This window comes from Nematolebias whitei, chromosome 3 (genome assembly GCF_014905685.2).
Source record: "Nematolebias whitei isolate Nwh7 chromosome 3, NemWhi1, whole genome shotgun sequence".
Classification (NCBI taxonomy): Eukaryota; Metazoa; Chordata; class Actinopteri; order Cyprinodontiformes; family Rivulidae; genus Nematolebias; species Nematolebias whitei.
In genome coordinates, this window is record NC_056500.1 from 30,566,921 (window position 1) to 30,586,008 (window position 19,088).

General features: G+C 40.3%; 1 protein-coding gene across 1 annotated transcript in view; it reads right to left on the reverse strand.

The window, feature by feature from the left end:
• The window catches only part of gatad2ab (GATA zinc finger domain containing 2Ab), a 52,988-nt gene extending 35,198 nt beyond the window's left edge, over positions 1 to 17,790 (reverse strand). Inside the window, exon 1 of the mRNA XM_037698189.1 lies at positions 17,646 to 17,790. The gene's annotated coding sequence lies outside the window, so the exon portion shown is untranslated. The remainder of the gene's footprint in view (positions 1 to 17,645) is intronic.
• Positions 17,791 to 19,088: the final 1,298 nt, after the last annotated feature.

The following is a 19,088-nucleotide window of genomic DNA, read 5'->3' on the forward strand; positions in this document are numbered from 1 at the left end:
ATTCCTGAGGCTTTTAAAAACTCCCAGCCTTGTTCATTACTCAAAACCGCAATCATGGGTAAGACTGCCGACCTGACTGCTGTCCAGAAGGCCATCATTGACACCCTCAAGCAAGAGGGTAAGACACAGAAAGAAATTGCTGAACGAATAGGCTGTTCCCAGAGTGCTGTATCAAGGCACCTCAGTGGGAAGTCTGTGGGAAGGGAAAAGTGTGGCAGAAAACGCTGCACAACGAGAAGAGGTGACCGGACCCTGAGGAGGATTGTGGAGAAGGGCCGATTCCAGACCTTGGAGGACCTGCGGAAGCAGTGGACTGAGTCTGGAGTAGAAACATCCAGAGCCACCGTGCACAGGCGTGTGCAGGAAATGGGCTACAGGTGCCGCATTCCCCAGGTCAAGCCACTTTTGAACCAGAAACAGCAGCAGAAGCGCCTGACCTGGGCTACAGAGAAGCAGCACTGGACTGTTGCTCAGTGGTCCAAAGTACTTTTTTCGGATGAAAGCAAATTTTGCATGTCATTCGGAAATCAAGGTGCCAGAGTCTGGAGGAAGACTGGGGAGAAGGAAATACCAAAATGCCAGAAGTCCAGTGTGAAGCACCCACAGTCAGTGATGGTCTGGGGTGCCATGTCAGCTGCTGGTGTTGGTCCACTGTGTTTTATCAAGGGCAGGGTCAATGCAGCTAGCTATCAGGAGATTTTGGAGCACTTCATGCTTCCATCTGCTGAAAAGCTTTATGGAGATGAAGATTTCATTTTTCAGCACGACCTGGCACCTGCTCACAGTGCCAAAACCACTGGTAAATGGTTTACTGACCATGGTATTACTGTGCTCAATTGGCCTGCCAACTCTCCTGACCTGAAACCCATAGAGAACCTGTGGGATATTGTGAAGAGAAAGTTGAGAGACGCAAGACCCAACACTCTGGATGAGCTTAAGGCCGCTATCGAAGCATCCTGGGCCTCCATAACACCTCAGCAGTGCCACAGGCTGATTGCCTCCATGCCACGCCGCATTGAGTCAGAGTCAGAGTCAGAGTTTCTTTATTGTCATTCGCACCTCATGTGGTACATGTGGTGGAGCGAAATTATGTACACGGGGTCCCAGTTACATCCAACAATAAAATGTATAAGAAAAACAGTAATAACATCTAAGATATAAACTAAGAAAAACATCAACTAAATATACACTAAGCACTCATAACATAAAACATTGAACATCAGCACAAACATGAACATGAGTCTGTGAGCAGATGTGCACGCATGAACACATCAACATTGAAACAGATCAGCAGCAACATGAAACAGATCAGCAGCAACATGATATGGTTTTTCACAGTGATTATTCTCGTTAGAGATTCATGAGTCTAACAGCCTCAGGGTAGAAGCTGTTCCTCAGTCTAGTGGTTCTACACTTAATGCTCCTTAACCTCCTTCCTGAGGGGAGCGGGGCAAAAAGTGTGTGTGCTGGGTGAGTGGGGTCCTTCATGATGCAGGTGACCCTCTTCCTGCATCTGGAGGTGTAGATGTCTGTGATGGTGGGGAGGCTGATTCTGACAGATTTCTGTGCAGCCTTCACCACTCTCTGCAAAGCTTTTCTTTCTGCAGCTGTGCAGCCTCCATGCCACACATTGATGCTCGAGCAGATTGAAGCAGTCAGTCATGCAAAAGGATTCCCGACCAAGTATTGAGCGCATAACTGAACATGATTATTTGAAGGTTGGCGTTTTTTGTATTAAAAACACTTGTCTTTCATTGGTGGGATGAAATATGCTAATTTTTTGGGACAGGCATTTTGGGTTTTCATGAGCTGTATGCCATAATCATCAGTATTAAAACAATTAAAGACCTGAAATATTTCAGTTGGTGTGCAATGAATCTGAAATATATGAAAGTTTCATTTTTATCATTACATTATGGAAAATAATGACCTTTATCATAATATGCTAATTTTTTGAGAAGGACCTGTAAATAAACTGAATTGAACAATCATAAAAAATAATATGAACTGAAAAATAAAAGAAAATGATATATGTATAAAAAAAGAAACAAAAACAGCTACATTACAAAGCAATGTAAAACACTAAAAACAGGAACATGTCTGTGTTGGTTTATGCCATAAACTTAGAAGATGTTTGAAGCCATTTAATCCCTTTAATATCCACTTTAAAGATAGGAAAAAAACAAGCATGCTTTGTGTTAGCAGGATTTAATTCTAACTTTAAAACTTCTCCAACATCAATAAAACTTACCTCAAGTTACCTTTTTGGACATACATGCATATATTTGTACAAACTACTTGAGAGGAACAAAGTTCATGCTCAATAATCCAGGTATACAATACATACAATATATACATACATACATACATACACATACATACATACAATATATACTTGAGAGGAGATTATTACAGTCTCATAAAATCAATTATGATTATGATATCGGAATAGTATTGGTAGCGGCAGATATACAAATGTAGGTATCGGGGAAAAAAAGTGGATCGGTGCATCCCTAATTTATATATAAATATTTTAATTAGAATTTAGTCATAGGTATTCTCTCAATTGTTGTGATGTGAGTTTCTGATCAGACCAACTGTTTTTGCTTTTTCTCTCACTACAGCTGTGCTATCTCAACATGACAAGATTATAAGGAAAAGAAGTCACCAATCACACATTCAAATTTTTTTTTTTTTTAAGTTTCTCTTTCATCCATGTTCAGTCTTTCGCTTTCCGCTTCATCAGGTGGCTTTTTTGCGGTTACAGCATTATTCTTAGAAGAGCATGAAGACACGTAGTTCAGCAGTGTTTTACAATATCACTGTCTGCACTACAAAATGTTATCAGTGCACTTCCAGTGAAAGACCATGATTCAGGCTCCTGGATTTTTGCCACTATAACAAATCCTTTTGTGAGAAGAGTCCTAAGAGTTGATGAACAATGCACAAGACATTCTTTTTTTGTTGTGAATATAATGTGAAGAAATTGTGAAAATAATGTTAGTCTGTGAAGCAGTAAGAGGAGTCGTGTCTAATCCTCGTCTCAAGAGCCACTATCCTGCATGTTTAGTGGTTTCTCTGCACCAACCCACCTGCTTTAATGGTTGAATTACCTCTTCAGCATGTCCTCAAGTTTGTCCGTAAGTTCTGTAGAAGACGGTTCACCGCCCATTTATTCAAACACATAAAGGGAAAGAAGAGACACACCCAAAACATACAAGATAGTACCCCTATAGTATCAGGTTTGGACGATGCAGTTTAAGAGGCTTTGAATTTAAGATCCATAAACTTTACCGTTTTGGTTGTGATTGTTTTGTTGCGATGAATATGCACAATCAGCTATAAAACAGGAGGATTTTCTTAAGATCAAGCAAATCAACTTTCACCACCAAAAAAAAAAAAAAAGAGTATTTGGGATGGACAAAAAACATGTAAGGCTGTTTGATAACTGCATTACCTTGAGATCTTTTTGCCCCGGCAGATGGTAGGGAGGGGACCCACAGGATTGTGCTTGCTTAACACAGGAGTCATTAAATCCAACCAAAATGGTATCTGGAGAGCTAAGTTGCACCCATCAAACTCTTTTTATGTGTTCATTCAGTCCTTTTTGCCAGCCCAATCTTTCTGGATGGTCTCACGGAGTTACTTCAGGGGAGTGACTTTGCTGTTTGTGTGTTTAAAGCATGAAGCTCTATAAAAATGTTTATATGTGGATGGCAAGTGTTAAAGTCATATTACTCTGAATGTCAGCAGAACATTATGTACAATATTTTGTTGTAGCAAATTGAGCAACATAACTTTATCTGCATGATTTATTAATACCAAACAGCAATGGAGTAACATCCTGATTCATGCTCAATAATCCAGGTAGAAAAATACAAAAAAGTTCGATCTGGTCCTCTGGACATTCAAAAAACAAGAAAACAAAACAAAGCAAAAAAAAATGTAGAAACGTTTCGTCTCTCATCCGAGAGACTTCCTCAGTCTGAGGTGCTGTATTCAGCTCAGTCTCTTAAATAGCACCTTCTCAGAGTGTATCAACCAGTTTGCTGCTGACAACCAAAACCAGCTGATCACATGATCAAGAAGGACCATCAGCCTAACAATGGATCATTAGCACACTGATGACTGTTTACTATTCACAGAGGGCTGAGTGATACTAGCAATCACAGCATTGTAAGAGGGGACAATTGAACCCGGAGGCCTCCACACCTGTTTAATGATGGACGGTTTCTTTTCATAAAGATGGCCTCCTTTACTCCTCTCTCAAACCATTGTTCCTCTCTGTCCAGGATGTGAACATCTTCATCCCTGAAAGAGTGACCGCTGGCCTGGAGATGAGTGTAGACCGCAGAGTCCTGGCCTGATGATGTTGATCTTCTGTGCTGGGCCATCCTTTTGGCCAGTGGCTGTTTAGTTTCCCCGATGTAAGACTGATCACAGCCCTCCTGACACTGAACAGCATACACAATATTACTCTGTTTGTGCCGGGGGACTGGATCTTTGGGATGAACCAGTCTTTGCCGTAATGTATTTTGGGATTTAAAAGCCACTGGGAAGTTGTGTTTAGAAAATAAACGTCTCAGTTTCTCTGATACTCCCTCAACATACGGAATGACCACTGGTCTGGGTTCCTCCTTTTCACCTGTTGGCTGACTGGAGTCCTGTTTGAGTTTCTTCTCTGCTTTCAGGAAGGCCCAGTTAGGATATCCACATTGCTCTAGAGCCAGTCTTGTGTAGGATTTCTCCTTCTGCCTGGCTCCTGAGCTAGTGGGGATGCTGTCTGCTCTGTGATACAGAGTCCTGATGACTCCTAACTTGTGCTCCAAAGGGCGATGGGAGTCAAACTGCAAATACTGGTCTGTGTGGGTGGGTTTGCTGTACACCTCGGTTTGCAAAAGTCCTCTATCAGAGACTGAGACCTCACAGTCCAAGAAAGCCAAACTGCCATTTTTTACATCTTCTCGTGTGAACTTGATGTATTTATCCACAGAGTTGATGTGGTCAGTAAAATGTTGGACTTCCTGAGATTTAATTTTAACCCAGCAATGGAGTAACTTTTAATCAAATGAACTGCATCTAGACTTTCTAAAGATACACATAGCAGTTGTGTATACCGCAAACGTGATAATGGCTCACAAATTTTGAAAATGTTGACAGCACTTCATTCAAGTTGACATATGCAGTTAGTAATAAAGAGAGAGGTAAGTTCTGTTTACTTCAGAATTTCAGCATTCAGCTAGCTTCTCATCCTCATCATTAGAAATGTCAGAACTATCAACAGGAGGTTCTTTCAGAAAACAGTTGTGTGAAATGGCCAAACAGACCAGACCGTCTTTCTCCTCCCTCTGGCTGTTCATACATCACAGATCAAGCAGTCACTTCCCGCATAGACATGAGTTTTCAGTAATGAAGTGGGCAGTGTGGAACCACAAGAGATGTGGAGCAAAAACTCCACGCAGCAGCTCAGCTGCTTTGTTGTGGAGCGCGACACATTAAATGTGTGACAGATGTTTCCCTTGTGTCATTTACAAAACATGATGAAATAACTCACTTTAATGATCCTTTTGTTGTGATTTATTATTTTTTAAACTAACTACAAAGTTGCTGTGCGTCATCATAAACCTCTGTAATAAAACTGTTTGTTGTTGTTTAATCTCGTGAGTGGGCAGTCGCACACTAATGTCATCAGTTCATCACGTTGAGCCGCTGTACCACGACTTTCTTTTTCACATGTCGGACAGTTTGGCTCTATTACTACCTCACTTGGCGACACAGGCACACTGGAGGCGGGCTGTCTTTGACCACCCTCCTCGCCTCAGTTTATTCAGAAGACACACCAAGGTGGCCAGAACACATCTCGGTCCCAAAGTGAAAAGTCTTGTGAAAGCCTATGGACTCATGAAGCACATTTACACAAAGCTCACATAAATCAACTATGTTGCATGAGTCACACAAAACAGTTCATCACACCTAAGAGAGACAATCTGTGATGCTATATGTATCCTATACTCAGTCTTTAATAATGAGATTAAGATTAATAATTTATACTTTGCAAGACATTGAAAACAGCTCTCATTAGTTGTGTAACAAAAATTGTCATGCTGTGCACAACCACAGACAGAACATTTTTCTTACAGGGCTATGAACCAAGTATTATGTGATTGTTTAGAACTTTGTGGACATATTTATGCAGAAAAGCAGGCAATCTCCACTGCTCTCATTTAATTTCTCATTATTGACATGTGCATTAATGGGAGGACAGTGAGAGGGGATACCAGGGGTTTTCTGCTGCAGTTTATCTTGCATGTCTGTGCCAAAAAGAACATCTTATAACCACATGAGTGAGAACAGATGTCTTGCTTCTCGGGACATAGCTTTGTAGCAACCTTTCTTGCCAATTAGAAGTAAATATGTATTCAGGGATAGGGTTAGACCAGGGGTCGACAACCCACGGCTCTGGAGCTCAAGTGGCTCTTCACCCTCATTGAAAGCCCTGCTGAAAGCCAGGGATACTGTCTTCAGGTCTGGTGACTCACAGGAACTGGGGAGGGCAAGGAAAGAGCTGGCTACTGGTATTAAGTGGGCCAAAGCCACATACACACAGAAGATCCAAGGACATTTCTCCTCACAGGATCCACAGAGCATGTGTGTGTGTGTGTGTGGGGGGGGGGGGATTAAGTGAATTACAGACTATAAAAGCAGAGGTGCACAATGCCCTAGGGACACATCACTGCCTGATGCTCTTAACAGGTTCTATGCACACTTTGAAGACCCAAATAGACCACCCAGCACCAGACTCACCTCACCATTTGAAGGTTCCTCAGCGTGACCTCAGCAGAAGTAAAGAGGACCTTCAGGAGGATTAAACCCCACAAAGCCACTGGTCCAGACAACATCCCGGGGAGGGTGCTGAGGGACTGTGCTGATCAGCTCTGCGAGGTGCTGGCTGATATCTTTAACTTCTCTCTAACCCTGGCAACTGTTCCCACCTGCCTGAAAACTGCCACTATCATCCCAGCTCCTAAAGGTTCCCACAGACTCAGGCGTACTTCAGTCCACTCGTACCGGATTAGACTTAAAGCAGATGCCCGCAAGGCATGTCCGTGTAAAGATCAATTTTCACGACCACGTGCGCGTACTCGGGTGTTGCAGACTGGTGTCCCTGGTCTAGTTTAATGGCATTTTCTTTTGTTTTTTTGTCAAGAGGCAAGCAATCTCTTCCTCCTCGTTTGTTGACGCCATGACTGAAATTGTGATAAAAGAAGGAATTTGTTAAAATCAGGCCCAGCGTGGCTGCGGGAGGGTCTGGAGATTTCCCGGTGTGCTGGTTTGATGTGTGGGCTGCAGGGCTCCTGTTCTGTTTTTTTTTTTAGAACTTTTTAATAACAACATATTTTCACAGAACACCACTGCTGGGCTGACACCTGTTTTTTTTTTTTTTTTTTTTTTTGACTTGTCAATCAATCCAGTAGGCGTGTCAACAAATGACCAATCAGCAAACTCAATTTGTCCCCAAGGTAAACGCCCCATTGCCTGCGGAGCTGGGCTGCAGTCCGTCAGGGTGTACGCTCGAGTATGAAAGCGTTAGCCATCTTGTTAGCCGCTAAGGACCGTATCTTTAGCGATATGATAAACTGCTGATTTATTAATGTTGTGCTTCCTCTCTGTGTTCCTCTAAAAGACACAGCACGGCTAAATGAGCTCTGAACTGTGGTTTATATCAAGGAAGAAGACAGGTCTGTCGGAGCTGGTAGCTTCACACACGCTCAGTTGCTGTGTTTACTTCAGCTAAACGTCTCCTCTACTGCCCGCCCACCTCCTGGAGTAGCAGGAAGGAGAGGGGGAGTGCGGCTGAGGGCTGTGTGTTTGTGTTCAAGGAGGTAGAAGGAGGGGGGCGAGTGGGCGAAAGAAGACGGCGGGATTTCCCAGTATAAAACTATATCGTTTTATATCAAGATAGTCTCAACTTCCATCCACCCATCCATTATCTTTTACCCGCTTCTTCCATTTTGGGTCATGGGGGTCGCCAGTGCCCATGTCCAGCAATCCCTGTGCGAGGAGCGGGGGACACCCTGGACGGGTCGCACGTCCATCAGAGGGCCACATAGAGACAAACAACAATTCACTCGTTCACTCACACCTAGGAACAATTTAGTTACTAATCAGCCTAACATACATGTTTTTGGTATGTAGGAGGAACACGGAGTACCTGGAGGAAACCCATGCATGCATGGAGCGAACATGCAAACTCCACCCAGAAAGGGCCCTCGGACCGGGATTTGAACCGGCAACCTTCTCGCTGAGAGGCAGCAACTCTACCAGTTGCGCCACCGTGCTGCCCGCATTGACCAATTTATCGGCCCTGATTTCCTTAATTTGGGGAAATCGGACGATACTTGCATGAGAAACCGATTTTACCGATGTTTGTATTTTTAATAACAATTGTCTAAACTTTATTTATATTTCAGAGCACTACCTCATGGCCAGTTAAAACAATTTTGTATTGTTTTTAGGATATTGTTCAAGGGTATGTTTTTCAATAAAATATGATTGGAAAATTGAAGGTGCATTGTGACCTTATAACACCTGACATTGTCGCTTATAAAAGAAAATCGGTATCGGCCAAAATCAGAATCAGCAGGTCAGACTTTTTAGAAATCGGTGATTGGCCAGGAAACTGCAATCGGTACACCCCTACGTTAAACAGTCTTTCAAAAAAAAAAAAAAACCTGCAAATTTGATCCTAGCTGCACGCAAAAGAGTTTAAACTATAGTTACAATTCTGTATGAAAAATTTACATTCACTAAACTTTTCTTCTACTGCAATTCCTAGTAGCATAGCTGCATGTTCTCTGTAGGGACGTCTATGTTCATTTTATAATCTGCTAAAATTACAGAACTCATAAAAGTACATAATTCAAATCTATCAAAACAGATCTGCTTTTTCTTGCTCTCACAACCGGAAGTGCAGCAGCCAGTAGAGACAGCAAAAGTACAGCACAAACAAGAATCTGAAAAAGATTAAAGTTGGGCAGTTTGTTACTGTTGTTGTGGAAGTGGCAGGACACAGAATGACAAATCAACCAGAAGCAGAACTGAATGTTGCAAAGCTCCTGTGATCCAAAAAGTCAGCAGAAATCTAACAATACCTGCTTCCATCTGTGATAACTACATGTGCACCTTTTAATCAAGCTTTGAATTTTACATTTTTAGCCTGGTGTCTCCTGCACGGACATGAAAAGACCAATACTGGTAGGCCACACACAAAAAAAGTGACAAATTGATTATCTAGTAGAGCGGCACAGTGGTGCAGTTGGTAGAGCTGCTGCCGCTGAGCGAGAAAGTCACTAGATTGAATCCCGGCTGGGGACCTTTCTGGGTGGCGTTTGCATGTTCTCTCTGTGAATTTGTGGGTTTTCTCCAGGTACTACAGTTCCCCCCCAGACCAAAAACATGCATGTTAGACTCAATGGTAACACAAAATTGTCCATAGGTGTGAGTGAGAGTGAATGCTTGTTTGTCTCATTTGTCTCTGTGTGTCCCTGTGATTAACTTGCGACCTGTCCAGGGTGTACCCCACCGCTAACACAGTGACTGCTATTTAGAGAACTTTACTAATTGGCTTTTATGTATGTGAATGCTTCTGTAAAGTTCCCTGAGACAACTTTGTTGTGATTTGGCGCTATATAAATAAACTGAATTGAATTGAACTGCTGGATATGGGCATCGGTGACCCCAGGGACCCAGAAAGGAAAAAAATGGGAAAAGAAAATGGATGGATGGATCTCAAATATAAGATGGAGCCAGGTTGTTGAGAGTTTTGTAGGTTAGAAGTAAGATTTTGAATTCAGTTCTGGATTTGACAGGGAGCCAATGGAGAGAAGCTAAAACTGAAGAGATATGATCTCTCCTACTAACTCCAGTTAAGACTCTGGCAGCAGCATTTTGGATTAACTGAAGACTTTTTAAAGTATTTAGACACCCAGATAATAAACCATGGCAATAGTTCAGTCTAGATGTGACAAATGCATGAACCAGTTTTTCTGCATCATTTTTAGATAAGATGTTTCTAATTTTAGTGATATTACGCAGGTGGAAGAAGGCGGTTCTAGTAACATTTTTAATGTGGGGGATAAAAGACATGTCCTGATCAAAAATAACACCAAGATTTTTAACATTAAAGATGGAGGCCAGATTAATGTAATCCAAGGAGAGCGAAAGACTGAAAAATTAATTCCTAAGATGCTCAGGTCCAAAAACTAAAACATCAGTCCTGTCTGTATTCAAAAGCAGAAAATATGGGGTCATCCAGGTTTTTATGTCTTTAAGACATGCTTGTAGTTTTATTAGCTGATTGGATTCATTGGGTTTCATGGACAAATATAACTGTGTATCATCAGCATAAAAATGACTATTTATCCCATGCTGTTTAATAACAGTACCTTATGGAAGCATATACAGGGTAAAGAGTATTTGTCGAAATACTGAACCTTGAGGAACTCCATGACTAACTTTGGTGTATGATGAAGATTCATTATTTACATTTACAAACTGGAATCTATCAGATGAATATGATTTAAACCAATTGAGAGCCGTTCCTGTAATTCTAATATCATATTCAAGTCTCTGTAATAGAATATTATGATCAACTGTATCAAATGCAGGACTGAGGTCTAACAGAGCCAGTGCAGATGCATGTCCATTGTCAGAGGCCATGAGAATATCATTAGTACCTTTCACCAGTGCAGGTTCAGTGCTGTGGTGAGCTCTAAAACCTGACTGAAACTCTTCAAACAGATTATTTATTTGCAGACAATCATGTAACTGACCAGCAACTATTTTCTCTAGAATTTTTTAGATGAAACTTAGAGTAGATATAGGTCGATGATTGGCTAGGATTCCTGAGTCAAGGTTATGTTTTTTAAGTAAAGGTTTAATTACAGCAATCCTAAAGCTCTGTGCTACGTAACCTTTTATTAAAGATGAATTAAGAAAGACATGGTTATTAATTAAGGGAAATGTTTGGTAGAGATAAAATATTAGTGTTTCTTTTACCATTATACAAAGAGGGTGCCCCGCCATTATTATTAAAATCATCATTTCATCATCATCATTATTATTAATCAATCATCATCATTAAAAGTTACATGAATGAATGAATGAATGAATGAATACCCAACCCTGTTCAATAATATGTAAATATGCAAGTTGCTTACATCCAATATTTCAAGCACTACCAGTCCTTTCAGGGAATACAAGTCATGCAGGTTTTCACTTGTGACCCAAAATGCCAGTTTAACTAAGAGGACCAACTGTGATTGCCATTAGTGCCACTATTATGTATGAGAAGTTGCTTGGCTTCAAAACTCTAAATAACCAGAAGCTACTCTCAAAAGTTAAAGATAAGTAGTTGCATAAGTGACCAGTCAAATCATTATATTAGCATTAACAAGTATCCATTGCTTGGATATTGTAGATTGAGTGTAAATTATTATGTATTTCCCTACCATTGTCCAAGGAGGGTGCACCCTGTCAATAAAACCGAGCGCCCTGCCTACCAAAATTCCACCACCCCTGCTGGAAGTTCTGCTACTTCCGGAAGAAGAGCGGGGATTGTAGCCACAGGATAAGTGGCATCGACCTAGCATTAGTATTGCAGTGCTCCGCTACTGCAAACACCTCCACCTCTGTCCAACAAGCACCCTGCCAAGACCAGTAATCTAGATAAAACACTGATTATACATAAACCTTTTATTCAAAGTCTTTTTAACCCATGTAATATTCATATACACTAATCTCACAAGTAAAACATGCTGGCTTTCTGTTAAAATTTTAGTTAATTTTTTGTCTCTCATTAACGTAATGACATACAACTATTCAGTTAGATGTACTGTACTATCCTGTACCATCAAGTTATGGCTGCATGCAATTATTTGATCTACTTTTTACAGGGATTCCTGATTTTATCATTACATAAATTTGTGGCAGAGCTATCCAAACTGTTCATCACAAAGGATTTCCACACCAAGTCTACTATATCATATCTGCCATAAGTTGGTCTCATTTACTCTTACAGCAGGCCCTACATCCTGAGGATCACATTACATTTTCTAGACAACATGGAGATGGTGAACAAGGCTGTATGATATTTGAAAAACTTGTGATGTGTGATAATATTAATACTGTGAAGACAATTTCAGATAAAGTTGTATTTTCTTCTGGCATCCCTAATTTAAACCCTAATTTAAATTTAAACCCTAATCCCTAATTTAAAACAGGTGTTGGCATCAAGTTAGACTAACCAAAACCATTATTAGCATGCAGAAAATGAATGCCTGGTAACTGAAATAAACACAACTGATATAGAGCTTTGGGCTTACCGATACTTCAATAATAAATTTTCTACAGTATATATTGTCCAGCCTCAATGCTAAATGCAATTTATATTGTTATTTCAAAACAGTGTTGTAGTTGATTATATCAAATAGAAGTTGTGAAAACCAAAGACAAATGTACCATTAAAGTGCCGTCACTAAAAAAACAACTATCAGTACATATCCAATACTTGAAAAGGTGAAGCTGGTCACGATGTAAAAACACATGCCTGACAAAGCTCAACAGGGTAAACAAGAAATAGTTATGTCAGTTACAAATGAGAGATTTTCCCTGCTACTGCTTTTAAAACAATTGCTCAAGGCCTTTGGGTGGTTACTCGTTTCCAATAAGTTGACTCTTATCTTCTGGCATCTGGAACAACAGTTAGTATAACATGACAGAGAGGCAATTTCTTAAAGAGTATGAAAACTGATCTAAAAAAATCTCTTTAAACCTCTATGGGTAACACAGAAGTACAAGATCTACAAAAAGCAACCTAGTGAAATGACAACTTCAACAATGCCACAAAACCATAGACTTTAAATTTTAGGATTACATCAACAGAGTTACTGAAACAAAACAAATATGTTCTGTAGCTACAAATAAACCTTAAGAAAACTACAAATGGATCCAGCAAAAGCAACAAATAAACCATAAGAAAGGTGGAAAGACAGTGGGGCAGTGGTAGGGCAGCTGGCTTGGGACTGGAAAGTAGCAGGTTCGACTTCCTGCCATGCCCGTATGTCGCGGTGTGACATGAGCAAGACGCCCATTACCTGCTCCTCCAGTGCTTACAGAGCTGCCTGCTGCTCCACCCGGGTGTCTCTCACATGTGATGGTTCAATTGCAGAGCATACATTTTATAATTGTATGGGAGCATACAATGATGACAATACACAGCACTTTCACTTTCCTTGTCTTAGGGAATAGAAAAAAAATAGCTTTCCAGCCCAAAATATGCTACAGTATGTTGGAAACCACATTTTATTCAGTCCATTCTGTGTCCACTGTGGAGGTCACATACATGTAACTTATTTGTTCTGTATAGTTTTATTAATAGTCATATTGTTATATTTAGATGTGTCATTAAGTAAGATGTTTGACAAAGAGCATCAACATGTTACATGTTACAGAAAACAAAAAAGGATAACTTTTTACTTTGACCTGAACTGTAGAGGAATCCTTAAATATTTTCATTTTTAAATCTATGTAAAAAATGTTAAATAAAAAAGTTGATTGTCCCTTGTCTGTCTGTCTCATCTCTGTCTTGTTCGTTTTAACCAACTATCGCTGTGGTTTATCTACTGTACTGACATGAAAAAAATTATAATAATTTATTGAGTGATTCTTTTGTAAATATAGAATTGAGAAGCAGTCTCTGTACAGTCAATCAGTTTTTTTATTATCCCAAAAAGTTTCTTGTGCAATGGTTTATGTACCTTAGCTAAGCTTAATATTGAAAACAAATGTAAATACAATGCTTACATGTACAAGGCAAACTATATACAGTATTTGGGGGTCTGAGATGGTGTAGAGGTAGGGCAGCCGACCTGGGATCAGAAAGTAGCTGGCTCAACTCCCTGCCATGCCCACATGTCGTGGTGCCCTTGAGTAAGACAACCAATCCCCAATTGCTGCCCAGGTGCCTACATAGCTGCCCACTGCTCCACCTGGGTGTATCTCACGTGATGGGTTAAATGCAGAGAACTTATTTCATCACTGTATGGTAACAGACAATGATGACAATACATAGCACTTGATTAATTTATTATTATATATTGTACTGTCACAACTTACTGGTATAAATAATTGTTTTGTACCCATAATCATTTAACCAACAAATACAAATCTAAAGATTTGTAGCTCATGAACTTTCATCAAGGCAATTTCATCTATGCACACTTTGTATCAAATCTACTTTATATCCAAACCATTTACAAGTCTGATCTTTAATGCTGGTTAACAACATGCCATGATACATCTATTTTTCCCTGCTTCATAACAGTTGTTTACTTTTACTGGACACAGCTTTGTTTGTCATCAAAATCCATTAGCGCCTTGGACAAAAAGATGCCCAAAACATTTCACAATGCAAAATGTTTCCAAAGCCTTTCCAATTTCTGCTGAAAATCTGTTTAATTTTATCAGCAGAAACATTTTACATTTCGCATCTTTGAAAAACACAATGAAATATTGCTACATAAACAATGATAAAAACTAACGCAATCTTCTGATGACATTGTTGTGGAATAGTTCCAAGGACTTTAATATTGAGGTTTCCTCTTTTATCATCCACACTGACTTATTAAGCTTAATGAAAGATGATGGTAAGAGTTGTTTGTTTGTCCAACACTTGCTATTAGGGCATTCAGCTCCAATTTGTGATCGTAGCATGACAAAGTCAAAACACATATTAAAAATGCAGTGGTTGCAATAAGTAAATGGTAAAATGGTAAATGGACTGTACTAGGGGTGCACCGATAAATCAGCCAGCCGACTTATCGTTCCCGATTTCCTTAATTTTGGGAAATCGGCCCATACTTGCATGAGAAATCGATTTTTACAGATTTTTTGTAGTTTTAACAATTGTCTAAACTTCATTTATATTTCAGAGCTCTACCTCATGACCAGTTAAAACAAGTTTGTATTGTTTCTAGGATATTGTTCATGGGTATGTTTTTCAATAAAATAAGATTGGAAAATTGAAGGTGCATTCTGACCTTATAACACCTGACAGTGTTGCTTATAAAACAAAATTGGTATCGACCAAAATAGGAATCGGCATATCAGGCATTTTAGAGATTGTGATCAGTGGAGAGCATCCTGTGCTCCAGCATCAACGTGTGGCATGGAGGCTGCACAGCTGCAGAAAGAAAAGCTTTGCAGAGAGTTGGTGAAGGCTGCACAGAAGACTGTTGGAGTCAGCCTCCCCACCATCACAAACATCCACACCTCCAGATGCAGGAAGAGGGCCACCTGCATCATGAAGGACCCTACTCACCCAGCACACACATTTTTTGCCCCGCTCCCCTCAGGCAGGAGGTTGCGGAGCATTAAGTGCAGAACCAATCAACTGAGGAACAGCTTCTATCCTGAAGTTGTTATTCATAAATCCGTAACCAGGATAATCACTGTGGGGAAAAAAATCACTGTAATGCCACTTTAATTGGTGATATGTGTTGCTGATTATCCATGCTGCTGATCTCATACTACTGTATTCATTCATACTCATCTACTCACACAGACGTGTGTTCCTGTTGCTGTTGTTCGGCATATTGTTTTGCACTATTAGTGTTTAGCGTATTTCTTAGTTTATATCTTAGATCCTTATTTACTGTTTATTTTTACACTTTATATTTCTGCTATTGTTCGATGCAACTGGGACACTGTGTACGCAATTTCGTTCCTCCTCATGTACCACATGGGATGCAAATGACAATAAAACCTACTTGAACTTGATCGTTTGTGCTTTATCTACAATCCAAAAGACCAAAAATACACTATTTTTGAATTTAAAACAAGTGTGATCTGATGCTGTACCATGGTACCTGCATTGGGCTTTTACTGTGAAAGTCATAACACAACAACTAAAAAGTTACATTAAGAATAAAACCTGGAATAATTTACAAGTTTGTTTGTATAAATGTTCAGGGCATGTACAACTATAATAATCCTGATTATGGCAATAATGAACATGTAATCTTGAGTTTAATAAAAGCAAACCAAAAAAACGATGAGTGCACAATGCACAATTTTTATTATTCAAACTTAATACTGCAGAATAAAAGAGAATCTGAACTCATGCCTGTCTGGTTACATCACATTCAGGGGAGGGGTTTTTTTTTAGTATAAAAGGGACCCCTCCTCAGGCAACTCCAAGTCACATCATAAAATGCAAAGTGACACATGTCCTCTTTCACCAGCCAAGGGTGCCAACAGTCTACTTGATCTAAATAGAGGACACTTGCTTAGAAAAAAAGGTAAACACTTTGTTGCTGGGCATACAAAACACACCTGAAAGTAAGTCAAATATGAAACTGACATGACCTTTTAAAGAACATGACATGCCTGCTGTAAGTTAGATGGCAGCACAAAGTGATCTGACTGTAATGATTAAGCATCTCAGAACAGATAAAAAGTAATTAAAACACAGAAATGCCTTCAAAGATTTGACCTCAAGTGTACGAACCGGCCTAAACAAGATGAATTTGTCAAAAGTCACAGAAATGCTGTTTTCTTTTTTTTCAGTAAAGACAAAGGTATGCGTTTTTTTTTTTTACTGTGGCGTGGGTGATTGTTACTAAGCCGTCGTGGACAGACAGCCACACCGACTGATCGTCCACCATTACGCCTTCATAAAGTCTTTTCACGGTTGAGCTAATCTGACAAAGTTATTAGATCAAAGGTTTACAGAGCCAAAACCACACACATCCACGATTAAAACGAAGGACGGGGGAGCTTAAAATATCCTGGAGCAACACGACTTATTATGTTCATAAATTTGAGTGGCGCAACTTAGCCACGAAGATTAACTGCATATTTGCATCTAACCCATCATCAACAACAACAAGCTATCGGATGCTAACTTGGCTTCCCAACCTGTCCATCTGTCCGGTTGCTCTAAACCAGTCGGCTAAATAAAACGAGCAATCACCCACAATAATTACCAGCGGTTCCAGAGATAACTCTCTTAATCGCTGAAAAACTGCACCCCGTCCGTTTCTAATGCGCTATTACGAACTGTAATAAATATATCTTGGGTGGTTCTACACTTCCAAATAGCGATACACAACAGACAATGACCCCCGTCTCACAGAGCACCGAGTATTACAAGGCAAGCTAACGAGCAAGCTAAGTTAGCCTGCTAAAGCTAACTCCCTGGTCAGCCGTCTGCAAACAGCCGCTAGTATTCAATAACCGAGCGTTAATTACACAGAAATAACTATTCTCACTCTGACAATTTTAGCTTTATTATGAGTAAACACAGCGGATAACTTTCTTGTTTTACCAAAAGCGTGGCAGCCTAATAGAAGTTTGGTCTGAAAAGTTTAGTTAATATGCCTCTACTTTTGAGAGCAGTCTGTGCTGGGTAGGTGTGTGTGTAGCGACACACAAACTGTTACCTCTCGCATGTTAGCTCAGATCAAGCTATGCTAACTGAGCTAACGCCGACAGAAAAAAAAACTTCCGTCATCGTCACATTCTCATTGAATTTTAGGATATTGGATACAAATATATGATATTGAAATAAAGTTGGATGAACTTACGGAGAACAGGGGGAGCTTGGTCGAGTTCCCCTGCAATTTTCACTTCTTTGATGGATTTAGCTGGCTTCTGCGTAAAAAATCCCGGGGATCCCCTCTCTTCTGTCCGCTGCCACTCCGGTTGCCAGATAATGTAATGAGCCACCACAGGCGGCGTCATGCTGCGTTCATACACACCTCGGAAATGTTAAGTACTACTACGTAAGGTAAAATATATTTTGGAACTACTCAACGGAAGTGACGAATTGGGATTTTTTTTTTTTTTGGCCTTTGAGTTTGTTTATATTTATTTCGGTACCCAATTTTGGGAACCGATATTTTGTAGCTCCTCGCGTGTTTTTCCATTTTTATAGACAACTTCAATTAGTGTACGACTTTCTTAAAGGCAACTGTCAAAGTATGAACAGACACATGGAAGGTTCAAGAGAGCTACAAGAATAAAATACATTTTGCTCCAGATCATTGGCTTTATGCTTTTGCTACAACATATCCTATCAAAGGATTACATCTGGGTTTATTAATCTGTACAGGTATAAAAACGACTCTAGCTAAATGTCCCCCTCTTCCTGATAAAAAAGTGAACTAAATTATACCAAAGCCCCGTAACTGATGGGAAAATGATACATCTTTCTTTTTAGAACACTTGAAAGCTCATGTGACTTTTTTTTCTACAGCTTCTACCCTGAAGCTGTTAGACTCATGAATCCTTAAATCACGATTATCACTGTGAAAAAAAACCTGTAATGCCACTTGATTGTTGATATGTGCTGCTGACTATCCATGCTGCTGATCTCATGCAGCTGATTTATTTCATGCTACTGTATTCATTCGTACTCATCTGCTCACACAGACTCATGTTCGTGCTGCTGTTGTTTGGCGCATTGTTTTTGCACTATTAAGTGTTTAGTTACTGCATTGCTGGCAGTAAGTCGGACTCCTTCAGAGTGGCAGTTGGACTCCACCAGGGCTGCCCATTGTCACCAGTTCTGTTCATAACTTTTATGGACAGAATTTCTCGGTGCAGCTAGCTGGCGGAGGGTTTTCAGTTCGGTGGCCTCAGGATTCCATCTTTGCAGATGATGTGGTCCTGTTGGCACCGTCGTGCTGTGATCTTCAGCTCTCACAGGAGCGGTTCGCAGCCGAGTGTGAAGCTGCCGGAATGAAAATCAGCACCTCCAAATCTGAGGCCATGGTCCTCAACCGGAAAAGGGTGGCTTGCTCTCTTCAGGTCGAGAGTGAGGTTCTGTCTCAAGTGACCGAGTTCCTTGGGGTTTTGTTCATGAGCGAGGGAAGAATGGAGCGTGAGATTGACAGATGGATTGGTGCAGCATCTGCAGTATTCCGGACTCTGTACTGGTCCGTTGTGGTGAAGAGAGCTGAGCTGTAAGGCAAAGCTCTCCGTTTACCGGTCGGTCTATGTTCCTACACTCACCTATGGTCATGAGC